General features: G+C 43.7%; 1 protein-coding gene and 1 non-coding gene across 2 annotated transcripts in view; both read left to right on the top strand.

Moving 5' to 3' along the window:
• XKR6 (XK related 6) overlaps window positions 1-15,239 on the top strand; it is a 295,414-nt gene that overhangs the window by 107,834 nt on the left and 172,341 nt on the right. The window lies entirely within an intron of this gene.
• LOC125117092 (U6 spliceosomal RNA) lies at window positions 1,773-1,879 on the top strand. The gene has a single exon (XR_007132469.1). It is a non-coding gene; the product is annotated as a U6 spliceosomal RNA (small nuclear RNA).

Raw genomic sequence — 15,239 nt, 5'->3', positions numbered from 1 at the left:
TCTGGGGCTTCTCCTATGTAGGAGTTTCCACTGAGTACAGCAAAGATTGGCTCTTGCGGGCTCTCAGTTTGGCAGGTGAGGAACGGAAGAAAAGGTAGTAATAGTTTTCTCTCTTCTATCTCTCAATACATGGGTTTCCAAAAGGCTATAACTTTTTTTTTCTTATAAAAAGAATACGATTTGTAAAAATTTCAAATGACAGAAAAATAAAAAGCAGAGTTCCCTATCTCACTACTATTAATATTCTGATCACCGTCAGTTGTTTCAAGAGCATCAGTACCCAGAGCTAACAGCATCCTTTGCAACTGGCTATTCCATGCGGTTGTAACCTACTCTCTGTTGCTGGAAATTGAGTGGTTTACAGTTTCATTACTCAGGTTCCCTTCAGTTTTCACCCTTCTACATTCAGTTTCAATGAATATCCTTCTGTATAATACCTGCACTTACCCAATCATCTTGCTGTAAATTACGGACAATTCCCCAAATTGAGATGCTCATAACTGAGATACAGGATTAAGGATTTAGTACTTCAAGACGTTACCTTGGAGCAGTGTGCGCTCATGTGCATTCTGCGTCTGTGCACGTGCGTGCGCACGTACGGCTGTGCGTGGGCATGTGTATGTGCATGTGTGCGCGTGCCTGTGCGTCTGCGCGCGTGCGTGCGCTTTCTCGTACACCTGGGCAACGCCTCGTCTCTTCAGGCCAGCGTGACGACAGCGGCAGGTGGGTTGAAGGTGATAGTCTCTGCTTCGGGCTGTGAAGGAACAGGGTCTCCTGTCTCCTCTGGTGGGAGCACCTGTTGTTGGGGAGGCGTGTCTGCAGCCGCTTTCAGAGCACTGACCGCGAGGCCAAGGCCCGTGGGAGACTTTGGGCTGTCAAGTGATTACCCAGTGTCATAGCCATGCGCAGAACAGAACTTTCTAGCTTCCTCCAGTGAACCTGCTTTGATTCCAAGGCTTACTGTACTCATTAGGCAGATAAAATAGACAGCAGGTTTTAAGTTGAACACCATACAGCAAAACCCTGATTTTTTTTTTTTTTTTTTTTTGGTCACGCTAGGGGCATGTTGTAATTCTCTGACCAGGGATCCAACCCATGGCAGAGCTGCAGCCTGTGCCATAGTTGCCAGATCCTTAACACGCTGTGCCACAGAACTTCTCCATCTGTTTCTAAATGTCTAAATAGATATTCTAAATGATCTATTTCTAAATCTTTATGAGGGTTAGATGTGTTACTCATTTTAGTTCTTTCAGTGAAGTGCACTTTTTTTGCTGGAATTGCATTACTCTGATGATCTTCTATCCACACCACCCTCCCCAGCCACTTTTCCTCCTCAGGGTCTCTAGATTTCTCAGTGAAGCTGTGGTGCACTAAACACAATGAGTAGAACTCAAGTGGTCCAGGATTCAGTGTCTGGTTATGTGGAAGGCTTGGCTTAGATTAAAGTCATAAGGTCTATTACCTCTTCTTAAAAATGAGTGTAACTTAAAAAATTGTGGCTACGTCACCTCTTGCACTTGTCAGCCAGCCCCGTTAGTGAGTCCCACTCCTTTCTGTCTCAGAGCCTTTGCACTTTATGTTCCTTTTGCCCGCAGTGCTCCCCCAGGAGCTCATAGGGCTCATTAGCTTGCTTCAGATAGCTCTCTGTATCCTGTCTTCTCCTCAGAGAGGCCCCCTCTGACCCGCCAATCCAAAGCAGCATCTCTTGTATTATCTCCCTTATTTCCTCATAGCAACTGTCACAACTTGACATTAAAGATTTATCTCCTTCAGTGCTCACTTGGGCAGCATATGTACTAAAATTGGAACGATACAGAGAAGATTGGCATGGCCCCTCTGCAAGGATAACACACAAGTTTGTGAAGCATTCTACTCCTTTTAGAATGGATAAACAATAAGGTCCTACTGAACAGCACAGGGAACTATATCCAATCTCCTGGGATAGACCATGATGAAAAATAATATAAAAAAGAATAGAATGTACACACACACACACACACACACACACACACACGTCACTTTGCTGTACAGCAGAAATTGGGACAACATTGTAAATCAACTATATTTTAAATTTAAAAAAAGATTTATCGCCTCCACTAAAATGTAAGCTCAGAGAGGGCAACGTCTTTGTTTTTGTTTCTGGATATTTCTTCCAAACCTAGAACAATACCTGACATATATTAGAAACTGAATATTTGAATGAGTGAATAAATGAATGCCCCACTGCTCCCACCTAGGGCGTTGTGAAGAAACTTGGAGCTCTTAAAGAATCTGGAAGAAGAGTTCCCGTAGTGGCACAGCTGGTTGAGAACCTGACTAGTATCCATGAGGATGGGGGTTCCATCCCTGGCCTTGCTCAGTCCGTTAAAGGATCCCAAGTTGCCATCAGCTGTGGTGTAAATTGCAGATGTGGCTTGGATCTGGCGTTGTTGTGGCTGTGGCATAGGCCAGCAGCTGCAGCTCCAGCCCAGAAACTTCTATATGCCGCACCTGTGGCTGTTTAAAAAAGACAAACAAACAAACAAAAACCCAAAAAGGACTCTGGAAGAAGGCAAAAGACATAAAACAACAGCAACTGTCTTAAGAGGAGCTGACCCCAAGGCCAGGTCTCCAGGCAGGGCCACCCTGTCTAGCAGGTCATTCCTGCCTCCAGCTCCACTGCCTGAATGCTCCCCTGCAGCCTCTTCGCTAACATTCCTCCAGTTGGATGGTGACTGTGCTAAAATAAGTGTCAGCTCTAGAAAATATTTTAGTGGCTTAATCCCTTTCGTAGATACTTCTTGAACAGCAGCTATGGTGCCAGGCTTTGTGCTAGAGGCCTGGGTTACAAAAGTCAACTGGATAGACTCACTGAGCCTGCCCATTTCCAGAGTGTGAGTTTGGTTGGACAAGATTACCCGCCTGCCCTCCCCATGCTCAGAGAGGAGCTCTGAGGGCGGGGAGGCTTGTTCAGTGGGAGGAGAGCTGTAGTGTGGAGCCAGGTGTTCATGTCGAGGTGGTGGCTGAAAGTGTAGTGTGTGGTCCCTGGGCAGGAGGAGGGCACAAGTGGGAGAAAGATACCATGTCCACCTCAGACTTTGCTTTGCCCCCCACCCTTGGGGGCTCAGGGAAAAGGGAGGGAACTCTTGTTTTCTCCTACGAAGTTCTTAAAACTACCACTTTGTGCCTTAGACTTCCGTAGACTAAATTCAGAAGCTAATAACAATGTTAAGTATTTCTATGGGTGAGTATTTCAGAAAGTTGCTAGGCCAGAAAGTCTACTTTAAAATGACTTTTGAAACACAATGAATTTGTCTTTCTCCTCTGACTTAAGATTCAAAAGACGCAAAGAACAAAGAAGGCTATTCCTCCAACAATGGAAATAGACTGAAATGTAAGGGTACAGGCTTTCTAAGTGATTTTTCTCACTTATGTAAGCATAAATAAATAATCAATTCTTCAACTATTCTGAAAGCGGTATCTTGAGCTTTTCTGTAAGGACTCTAACTGAAAAGGAACACAGTGCAAACATGCTTGAGCAAGTAATCCAAGCTGTAACTCAGAGATTTGTTTGGAGACAGAATTTCTGTTCTCTAGTTATGAAATTACTGAAATACTCTTCTCCTGTATTTAGACATTAGAACCTATAATATTTAAGGGTGAGATGTGCACATAGCATCAGAAAAACCAAAGATTGGGGAAAATAGGACCTTGTGTTTAGTCCTGTTCACGGGGCTCTCTAGCTTACATGCAAGTTCTCATAAATAGTGCCCCCCCACTCAGTCCTTCTCAGTGTGTGTGTATGTGTGTGTACATGCATGCACCTAGTTCAGTTGCAGATTCGGATTCACTATTTCTGGAGTGGGACTTGGGAGTTTGCTTTTCTAACAGCTTGTTGGTGAAGGCAGTCTGATCGGTCTGCAGATCACACGGAATAGCCAGCCAGGCTCTTGTTTACCAAGAACTTTCACATGCATTTTGTAACTACCCTGTGAGTTGAGCAGTGCTGATGTTACCTCCTTTTACACATAATAAGGTAGGTTACAAGAGGTAGAGTGTTGAGACTTATGCTAGAACCCAAGTTTTATAACTCCCCATGGAGTCTTTTATGCTAGTTCTAATGTAGTTGTTGCATCGCGAATAGAGAACAGGGGAGGTGGTACTAAAATGCTAGGGTTTTTTGAAACTCAGGAGAGAAAATACACACCTACTTTTACTGGGGTGACGGTTTCTTGTGATGTCTCCTGTGGTGCCGATGGCCTAAGGGGGTCTGAGGGAAGACTTACCATTTGTAGGCAACAAGAAGACACAGCAGATGGCAAGCGGCCTGCTGGTGACAAACTTAACTGTGCTCAGGAAAATCGGATTTAACTTGACTGGAGGCCGCCTTCCACCTTCCAGATGGAAGTAAAGAGCTCAGTGGCATTGATTCATGGGGCAGCATACCTGTGCGATGGTACTGAGATATGCAAATCCTATGCTAGTGGCCTAAATTTCACTCAAGATTTGCCAACTGGAAATGCAGTGTCTGTATCCCAATTCTTAAGGGAACTTTCAGTGAGGTCTTGAGTATGCTTATTCTTCATATGGATTATGCTGAGAAATCTCTCAATATTGTCAAACAGAGAAAGATATGAGCATGGAAAACCAGTGTGGACTTGGTGAGCCTTGGGCCTCAGGCCCCAGCTGGGGAGAGGAGGCTGGCTGGCCCTGGGTCCATGAGATCTGAGGCAGTGAATCTCATAGAGCCTTTTACTTTCACAATGACTTTTTTCCAGAAACAGCCTGCCTAATTATTGGTGTTGGTCCATCTTCTTTCCTCTTCCAAACAGTCTCAGTCATTTGATGCCGAATAATCAGTGGTACATAGAAAGGTCTGATTCATTTGGTTTCTTATTCAGCTCAAAATTGCGAATGCCTTTTTTTTTTTTTTCCTTTCTTCTTAGGGCTGCACACACAGCATATGGAAGTTCCTGGGTAGAGGTCAAATCGGAGCTGCAGCCATCGGCCTACACCACAACTACAACAATGCAGGATTGGAGCCACGTCTGCGACCTACACCACAGCTCACGGCAGCACCAAATCCTTAACCTACTGAGCAAGGCCAGGGATCGAACCTACATCTTCATGGATCCTAGTCAAGTTCGTTAGCACTAAGCCACAACGGGAACTTCCTGCAGTGTTCTAACTGTGTCTTGTTCTAAACCTAATAACACATGTTCACTGCAAAAATTTTGGAGATGAAAGGAATGCACAAAGAAAAAAATCACTGTACTCTTACCACTCAGTGATAACTATGGTTATCATTTTGGTACCATTCATGTGCATATTTTAACAAATTGTGATGATGACACTATTAATGATTTTCTTTTACTATTAAAGTTTTGTAGCCTTTGCTTTCATGTAAGAATATTAGAATGACTTTTTTCTAAAATTTTGAAATATTATTTAAGAGGGGTTTGGGGGACTAGTTGGTCCATCAATGTGTATCCAGTTGTCCCTTATTGATGCACATTTAGTTTGTTTCCTGTGATTTAATGTTATGCAGCAAGGGAGAATCCTTGTACTGAATCTTTGTGCACCTCTCTGATTATTCCCTTAGGATAAATACTGAGAAATGGAATTACCAACTCAAAAGATATTTAAAATACTTGTTGGATGAATGATGCCTTTTGATAAATATTAACAAAGCACGTTCCAGAACGGTTTCCAATACATATGCTTAACTAACATTCACTCTGGCTCTTTGGGGGCATTGTTTTTAAACTTTACCTTTTTGGCAGTTTAAAAAGATATCCCGGAGTTCCTGTTGTGGCTCAGTGGAAACGGATCTGACTAGCATTCATGAGGATGCAGGTTCGATCCCTGGCCTCGCTCAGTGGGTTAAGGATCCAGTGTTGCTGTGAGCTGTGGTGTAGGCCCAAAGCTACAGCTCTGATTCGACCTTTCCTAGCCTGAGAACCTCCATATACGGAGGGGCGGCCTTAAAAAAAAGACCAAAAAAAACCCATATCCCTTTATTTTAATTTGCATGTGTTTGATTTTCAGTGAGACTGAATTTCTTACATTTTTTTTTCTTTTGTGAAATGCCTCTCAGGTCCTTGGCTCATTTTTCTCTTGAAGTTTTGTTTGGTCTTGTTTTTTTGTTTTTTTAATGATCCCTGAAAACTCTAAGTTATTAGCCTTTGTCACTTGCACACAAATTTCCCCTCGCTTGTTATTTAACTTCGTTTATAGTATGTTTTGACATTCAGAATGTTTTACACTTTCACTTGGTCAAATTTTTCAGTCTTTTATTTTATGCCTTCTTCCATGTTTAAACAAAATGTCTTCACAGCTCTGAAAGAAAATGATTGAAGTTAGTTTTAATTGTAGACTTAATTGGAAGACAGTGGAATTAGAAACTCGCAGCAAGCATTTTGGGGAAAGTACAACCACTAATTAAATGTGAGCTAGTCTTCCCCATATGTGTGCATCAGAACCACCGTTAGGGCTTTGAAAAATTTGCGAATTCTTGAGTCACTCCCCAGAAATGCTGAATCTGAAGCTTAAAAAAAAAAAAGGCGCCTTACCCAAGTCTACAGATTTAGGAACAGAGCCAAGTTGCACGTGATTTTTTTCTTTTCCACCTGCTTTGAGCAGTAAATTTTATTAGTGTGGTGGGTGTGTTTTGTCTTACTCTTTACTGTCTGTTGACAGTGGAGATCAGAGGGCTTTCATGACGAAGGGGATTCAGAGCAGAGTGCTGGGGAGCCCTCCCCACATTACATGGTTCCCGGAAATGCCGATCTCCCAAGTCCGCAGTGAGCAGATGTGCATGTGATTCTGGTCCAGCTCGTGGCTGACCTGCATGCTTGCCTCGGTATCACTACACTTTGGCAAGTGGACTTTTTTTTAATTGGAAGAGATAATATAATCTATTTGAAGAATATCTAGAATATATTAGAAGAGACAATGTATTTGCAAATAATGAAGGTAATACCTCACATTTGTATGTTTCTTTTATATATGATAGTGCTCATTTGAAATGAGGCCTAGGTCTTACAGATGAGTGTTTGCAACTTGGGAAAAGAAAGTCAAACCAAAAATGTTTTATATCTCTGATCAAGTTTAAGTATACTTCTGGGCGTTCCTGTTTTGACTCAGCAGAAATGAACCTGACTAGTATCCATGAGGATGTAGGTTTGATCCCTGGCCTGGCTCAGTGGGTTAAGGATCTCGCATTGCCATGAGCTGTGGTGCAAGTCACATTCCTGTGGCTGTGGCGTAGGCCAGCAGCTATGGCTCTGATTCAACCCCTAGCCGGGGAATTTCCATATGCCACAGGTACACCCTAAAAAGGAAGAGAAGGAAAAAAAAAAAGAAAGTACACTCATCTTTCTATAGCCTGGAATTGTCTCATTAAGAGGTTTTATAAGGAATTTGCCTACAAATCAACCTCTGTTTTTTCAGTGTCCACCCCAGAAATAGCATCCTGCATTTTAAGGAGCAGCCAGTCTGCTCTCCGGAGGTGTGAAGAAGGCGCAGTCTGGCCTGGGCTTTGGGCCAGGAACGTAGCATCTCAGAGCCTTGGAAATGATAGTGAAGCCACTGTGTTACGGGGCTGTGAGGAGGATCAAGCGTGGTGATCTAAGTCCAGTGTCTAGCAGCTGGCAGCTACCCCATTAAAGTTGGTGGCATCATCCCCCACTGTGTTCACTGCTCTGAATGATTTGAAGGTGGATATTTGGGGGCTAGGGGCAGGAGGCGGAGGGTCCCAAGGAGCAGCCCCTTTCTGTGTTTGAGTTTTCCCTGATGAGTGTGAGAGAGAAATTATACATGCTCCCCCAAAAATAGATAATATAAAAACACCGAAACACAAAGTGCTAAATTTTTTGTTACAGATAATACACTTATTATTTTTAAGAAATCACAAAAGGGAGAGACAGGTGTGGCCTCAAGTATACAGTTTTTAATATCAGTTTCATGTATAAAATACTCAAACCAGATTTGAATGCATCTTAGGTAATTGCCAGAATCAGAAGGAAGGATCATGTTGCTAAAAACCTCTATCCTAACCAAGAGGCCGAGCACCTATGAGGGGATTAAGTGCTCGCAGGTGAGACCCAGTCCATGGTGGGTCTCAGGGACCAGGGAGGCCATAGTTTTTCCTTCATGGCATCCTTGTGTTGTGCTGGAGGCTATGACTGGAGATAAACGGTGGATGAGACGCTCGGGTGGGGACCGTGCAGCACCTTGGCTGCCATGGGCATCCCAGCTAGTCAGGCAGCCTGGCCAGGTCTTCTCCGCTGTGAGCCTCAGTGCCAGCTGCACAGGGTGTCCTCACCTGTGCTGCCTACCATAACACAAGGGGACCTACTAGCTGATTTGCGTGGTCTGTAGGCCCCTTTCAGCCCTGACATTTCATGATGAAAAGCCAATTTATTGATGATTGTGGGCCAGGAGAATTGAAAGAGGTTGAAAGGGATCCTGAGTTCTTTTCTGGCTGAGGTTCCTCCAGAAGTAGAGCAAAATGAATTTCTTGATCACCATCCAAGAGGAAGTTTATCTTCGGACCTCTTTCCAGTCTTCTTACTCATCTTTACAGGGCAGGACCTTTGCCAGCTCATGGCAAGCTTATAAACTAAGCAGTTTCTCCTTTTATGACCTAGGATGTCTCCATGCCCAGCACAGTGTCCTTCATATCGTGACTTCTGGGGGGTACAGATCCTTACAGTCAGGGTCCCCACTTAGCCACCCAAGACTTAGAGGGGGTCTCTAGGTCAAAGCGTTTCATGTTCAGAGTCCACAGTGGTGTTTGCACAAGTATTACTTTCTGTTTTGTTCACAGACTTAACTAGTATCTTTGTGAGCAATGCCTGGTGCTGGGCTCTTGGGCAGTATTTTTCAGACTTCAGGTCACTCCCCAATAGTAGGCTTTGACCTCAGTTTAATTGGCTACAACCAGAATTCTAAAAATAAAATAAATAGAATAAAATAGAAAATATCAAAGCACCTCACATACTGTAAGGAAGTATTATTTAATAATAATAAATGGTTTCAGTTTTACGTGTGTAGGGGTGTGTGTGTGTGTGTGTGACTATAATGAGTTTCAGGTGGAAAATGTTTTTCTCACTCTGCATTGTAGTCAGAAAAGCTTATAAAACAATGCTGTGTGGGCTCGCAATCCCTTATCTGCAACTCCACATTCCAGAATATGAAAGTGTTTCCTTAAGTTTGGCATAAGTTAATTTGGCAGCAAAACATGACCTAAAATGATTTAAGGGTATTTATAGTCTTTCTTTATCCCACTTACTGAGAATATTTGTACACTTAACTGCAGAATGGAGTTCTACTTTTGACCCCATTGGGCTTTTTGCACTTAATTACTTTCCTAAGAGCCGAAAGATTCTGAACCATAGGGATTGTGGGCCTGTATAAGGGATAGAACAGTTTCCATTCATTCAGCAAACACCTAGCGAAAACTTACTGTGACCTTGGCGTTGCGCTGGCTGTCAGGTGTGGAAGGGAGAAAGGTTGGTGTGAGAGGAGTTCCTGGGGAATTTCACAACCCCGTGGGTGGAATAGATTTGGGGCCCCCAAAGCTGGCCTTGAGCACTGTCCTTCCATGTCCTTTCTCTCTGTTTGTTCATCTGGATCCTCAGCAACAGGCGTTTTTCTGCAGAAGGCTTCTCAGTCTCTTACCCCACATGTCCAACACGAGTTGACGCCTGCACTTAAGTCCAGCAGGTTAACAATCAGGCTGCAAACTCCTTCCTCCTGCATTTCTGTATCCTTAGAGGGGCCTCTGTCTCCCTCACCTGGACACAGCCTTGTCCTTGTCCTTGACCCTGTTATGCATTGGTCAGTTTCTGTTGATTTTTTCTGTCTATAGCCCCTGTCTCCTTTCTCTTCCATCCATTCCTAGCACCACCTGCTGCTACTGGTGCTAATTATTACCTGATCTAGAATTGTCTAGAAGAGTAGCTGGGGGAAGCAAGTGTCTCGGGGTCATAATGACCGGGGCTCAAGTTGTACTCCTTCCCCATTCTGGCTGAGGGGCCTCAGGCAGGTCACACAGGATCGGTTTTCTCATTTATAAAATGGAGTTGATGATAGAGATGTCATGAGTTGTAGTTAGGAATAAAAACATATACACCAAAAACAATATTGAAAGATAACCCGCAGACTGTGTGCAGAATCTGTGGGGCATGTAACTAACAAAGGGTTAGTTTTCAGCATTTATCAAGAACCTCCTTCAAACCAACAAGGGAAAAAAGACCCAGGTTTTAAAAGTGGGCAAAAGATATGAACAAGCAGTGTGTGAGGAGGAAATCCAAAGACCAAAAAATACATGAAAAGATGTTTGATCTCAGTAGTAGTCCAGGAAATACAGATCAGAAAAAGAAATAGGGTTTCCCTTCTATCATGTGGCACAGCGTGTAGGCACATACGTCAAGCAGACTCCCATTGCTGGTCTGCCCTTTTACAGAGCAAATCAGAGAAGCTGTGTGTGCCCATTCCCCAGCAGTTCTATTGCCAGGAGCACTCTTAACAGCATTGTTCTTAATGACAGGAACAGTGGAAATAACAAAAATACTGTTAAAAGGAGAAGGGATATTCATTCAGTGGAATACTGTATAGCAATTCTGTACTGCACAGAACTGCATTTGCATCATTGTGGAGAAGTCTGAAAAAAATGTTGAGTGAAAAAAATATGTAGAATATCTACAGTATGAAACCATTTATATACATGTTTAAAACATGCTGAACCATATGTATTTATATTATAGAGTTACATATATATGTATCTACTTGTGTATGTGTGAGTAAATACATATACCTAGCATACGAGTGTAAAATGTCTTTCTAGCAAAAATATTAAAATACACATGGGAACAATTAACAGCAAATTCACACAATGGTTACCTCAGGAAAGGGGAATGGAATGGAGAAAAGTACAGAGAGGGTTTTAATGATATGTTAAGTGATTTATTTCTCACAAAGAAAATGAAGCTATTCATGCAGAAATGTTAAGTTTTGACAAAGTTGGGTGGGTATATAAGCGTTTCTTGTATTCTTCTCTTTACTGATGTGCTTGAAATATTTCCTTTTTAGAAAGCACTTAACTCTAGCCTGGCACTCAGTGAGCATATAATAAATATTCCTCTGTCTCATATGGAAGATTTCTCAGATTTCCTTTTTGCTGCCTAATGGAATTCTATTCCCTCCATGTGGCCATTCCAGATTGGACAAGGTCTTGGCACCCTCATGAGGCTCTATGACCCTCTACTCCCTGACCCCAGACTCTTTTTCTAGCCTTTGCTTCAGTGCTTCCCTCGTTGGACCTGATGGTCCAGCCATGGGGCTCCAGGTCATTCTTGATGCTTGATGCTTTTCTTTCCCTTTGTCTTGACCTCTTTGGTTTTCTAGGCTGGAATTTCCTTATCCCAACTCTTCTTTCATCCATTCGTCCATCCACCCATGCATCCATTCATCTATTTGTTGAGCCTCTTCTGTGTGCAAGGAACATACAGCCTCTCCTGATTTCCTCTGCCACAAATAGTCACAACTTTCCCCAAATCCTCTCAGTGCTTTATATCTCTAAAATGGTATTTATCATATTACATTTTATTTTATTTTGCCAGATTAGGCACCAAGGGGCAGGTACCATTCTATTCATTTTTAATGTTTTGCACTTGTAGGAGCTCATTAAATATGCTTGAAGAAATACGTTTCAGATTATACATCCAAAACATTGAAAGCATTAACATTATGGTTTAATCCTCATTTGAATCTTAAGTATTTAGTGTCTTCAGCCCATTGATTTTAGTGAGCATATCATGTCCTTGCCTCTATTTGTCACCTGAAGGAAGGAGGGGCGTCCTCCCTCAGCCATCCAGGGCACTGGGTGTGAGGTCACCTCCCTAGGGACTTGGCATGTGGTTTGAGAAGGAAAACAGTGCCGCCCAAAATTAGTAACAGGACAAGACAGTGTGAGGTGTGGGTAAGTAAACAGTGCTGGCAGCATGATCTGAAACTGGCCTTAATGAAATAGCTTGTTTCATGCTTGGCTGTGTAGGACTGCTTTTGAGAGATTCGTTCTTTTGCAAAGGGATCTGGGTCAGAATTATCATTTTATGTCAGATTTGGTTTCTGTAAAATCTTTTTTTTTTTTTTTGGCTCAAATAGATATTTAACAACATCTCTGTTATAGAAGCTGATACACGGGGTGGATTTGAAGATGTCTTCTAATATCATCATTTTATGAGGTGTGAGCCTGAAATCTTTCTGACCTGACACTGAATGGAATTTTCTTAGCAGTTTTTCAAAACAGGTGTCTGTGAATTCTGAAAGCCACCAACCTTCTTTGACCCCTTGTTTTCCAGTACATTCCCAGGAAATGTTTTTTAATCTGAGGGTCACCAACTAGTCACAGGTTGTTTTCGTGCTTACGCCTCATACAGGGAGGCTCTTTGAAACTCAGGTTGAAAGGAATCTTTGGTGGACCTTGCTCTTAGGAGTCTCTTCTATGCCTTCTGTGTCAGCTTGAATCCTTCCAGTGATGGGGAACTCACCACTTCTCACTGTTGATGACCTTTACATGTGGGATTAAACTCCAGGTTGTCTGAATGTAGTGGGAGGGCTGGGCTGTCCTAGAAGTGGTGCCCACAGAGCACTCTAGGGAGGCCCATTCTCCTTGCAAAGTTCAGGATCTGCTGACAGATCCAGTCTTTTGGGATATTGGGTCTATTGTGGCTTATTTTGAGTCATGGCACCATTGGTGCCTTGGCTTCAGGCATGCGGATTCCTATTCATTTAAGATTATTGTGAATGATGCATCTGTCCTCTGAAGCAGCCAGTAATGGAACCCAATTCTGGCTGTGTGAGTGGGGGGAGGGGTGAGAAGAATGAACGGAAGGTATAGGGAGAATTTGGGCTCCTGCATTCATTTGGACAGGAGACCAGATGAGCAGAAGGAAGCTGTAGAGGCCCTGATAAAGTCCCCCAGCAGGAACAAGCTCATCAGTGCTGCAGGTATGACCCTAGAACCTCCAGGCAGCCTGCGGCCATGTCAGTGCACCTGATTGGCTGAGACCAGAGCACGTGCCCCCTCCCCTGCCCTGTTGTGTTCCCAGCAGTGGAACTGGATGGAGCTTTCTACTTCCCATATGGGTGGTAGCCTCCACCTGCTACCAAGACTGTTCACATGGGAGGCTAGGGGTCTGGCCATTGGGGAGATGGCTGTTGAACTGCTAAATAGGCCAACAAGGATTCCTTTTCAGTAATAAACTTTAACGAGGTGCTGAGGTCACCATATTGAATATGACTCCCCCCAAAAAAAGAAGAAAAAATAGTTGGCTTTTTCCTGTCCTTTGCTTTAAGCTTTGGCTTGTGTTTTATTGGCCAGGGAGGTAAACACGAGTTAGCAATGGAACTGCCAGCTTGGCCCTGCCTCATACTTCGACCAAGTTGCCCTTGGCATTAGGAGGTATTTTGCAAGGGATGGTCAAGTTCCTCCGAGACCGTAGGCCTCTCACTTGTACTGCACAGTCTCTCCCTTCTCGGGTCATCTCAAAGAGGGGCCAACATTGTTGTTGGAGTTTAAGTATTGATGTGACTTCCTAATGCTCAGAAGCATGTTTTCTCTGTCTCTGGGTTGTATGGGGTGGGACAGAGCTCTTGGAGACCCAGGAACCCCAGCTCCTGCCCACCCTGAGCCCCTTCTACTTGACTGAGCCCCTTCCCACCCTGGCTCCCTGCCCGAGTGTCTCCCTATCCCACCGTCTTGGCTGATTTCTGCCTGGGTTCCCCTCTGCACCCACCTTGCTCCTTGCCTCCTGAACACACATCCCTTTCTGCTTTGAGCCTCACAGGTATTCGATCCACCACTTTGACCCAATAGAGAGGTCTTTAGGATTGATGACTTAGATTCTAGAAAGAGTCCAGTCTGGACTCCCTAAGGTGTACGGACATGGATAATGGTGCACTCTTTGTGATGTTTTGAAAGGGCCACCATTGTAAACACAACTGAGGCTTAAGAGCTAAAAGTCAGTAATGGATTCATAGCAGGCTTGAGTGAATGAATGGGAGCTGGTTTCTGGATAGTTAGTAGCCACAGATGACTGAGGGGAAGGATCTTATAGACAGCAGTAATGTTTAAACTACTGAAGGACTTGTAAGGCCCCTGATTCGGATGATGCTCCCTCAGTCTGGGGCCCTTGCTGGGCCAGGACAGCTCTTGAGTGCAGGACTGTGAATCGTTCTGGGGTGCTGAGGGTGGGGCGGAGTGGCCAGAAGAAAGCATTAGGAAGTTAGTTTAGAGTCATGTCAGATGGGAGGAAGTTGGTTCAGAGTCACAGCAGCCCAGCTTGTAGCACAGATATGGACAGAAATGTGGTCTGATTCTAGGGAGCTGGGATTTTTTTTTTTTTTTAATTTGGCTTGTTATTCTGTTTGGATGGATGAGAGATGGATTGTCTCACCAGCCTGCACATTGGGAACTTTCTCTGATGTCTTCTTGCTCCAGTTAAGGAGCATAGGCTCCATAGTATGAGAGATGGGACCTACCCGCCTGCCCCCACCACAGTGGTTGTGTGACATCATGGAAGCCATTGACCTCTTCGGTAAAGAGGGCCTGATGGTGCTTCCCCTTTAGGGATGTTATGAGGACTCAGTGGGATGACACAGGTGACAGAGCATTTAGCACTCTGCCAGCCGCTTCAGTTCTGTCTTGGGAGAAGGTGCTGATTGCAGTCAGAGCAAGTTGTTCTTCAGGTATGAACACCGATGCATTCTCAGAGGTCAGCTCACCAAGTCCCCTGAGGTCCCATAGCTACTGAGTGGAAGAGTGAGGACCAGTCCGCACACCTCATGTTTCCCAGCCCTTTCCCTCTTCAGCATCATCTGGGATCCTTCCACAAGGAGCATCACACGTAACATAAGACAAAGACAAAGGCACCAGTTACAAAGGTCTTCTCTTGCATTAAAGTGGTGCAAAAGCCACATAATTATTTTATCAGTAACCTATTGCCAGATGCAGATATTGGCTGCAATATTTTCATCTGCATATTTTTGATCTTCTGCACTTGAGTCTGCACTTTATATCAGGCAGTAATTCTTTAAAAATCAGATTTATATGTATTTTTCTTTTGCTTTGAAATTAGAGTGGTCCCTTCATGAAATGAAGTCTTCTATGTCAAGATCTTAATCAGGAGAATAGGATCTGTCCATACATCTGAAAGTCTTGTCTTGTAGCCCTCTGAGCCCTTCACCACCAC

The sequence above is a fragment of the Phacochoerus africanus genome, chromosome 15 (assembly GCF_016906955.1).
Source record: "Phacochoerus africanus isolate WHEZ1 chromosome 15, ROS_Pafr_v1, whole genome shotgun sequence".
NCBI classification, from domain to species: domain Eukaryota; kingdom Metazoa; phylum Chordata; class Mammalia; order Artiodactyla; family Suidae; genus Phacochoerus; species Phacochoerus africanus.
The sequence above is the reverse complement of the archived record's forward strand: the minus strand, read 5'-3'. Positions and strand labels throughout refer to the sequence as shown.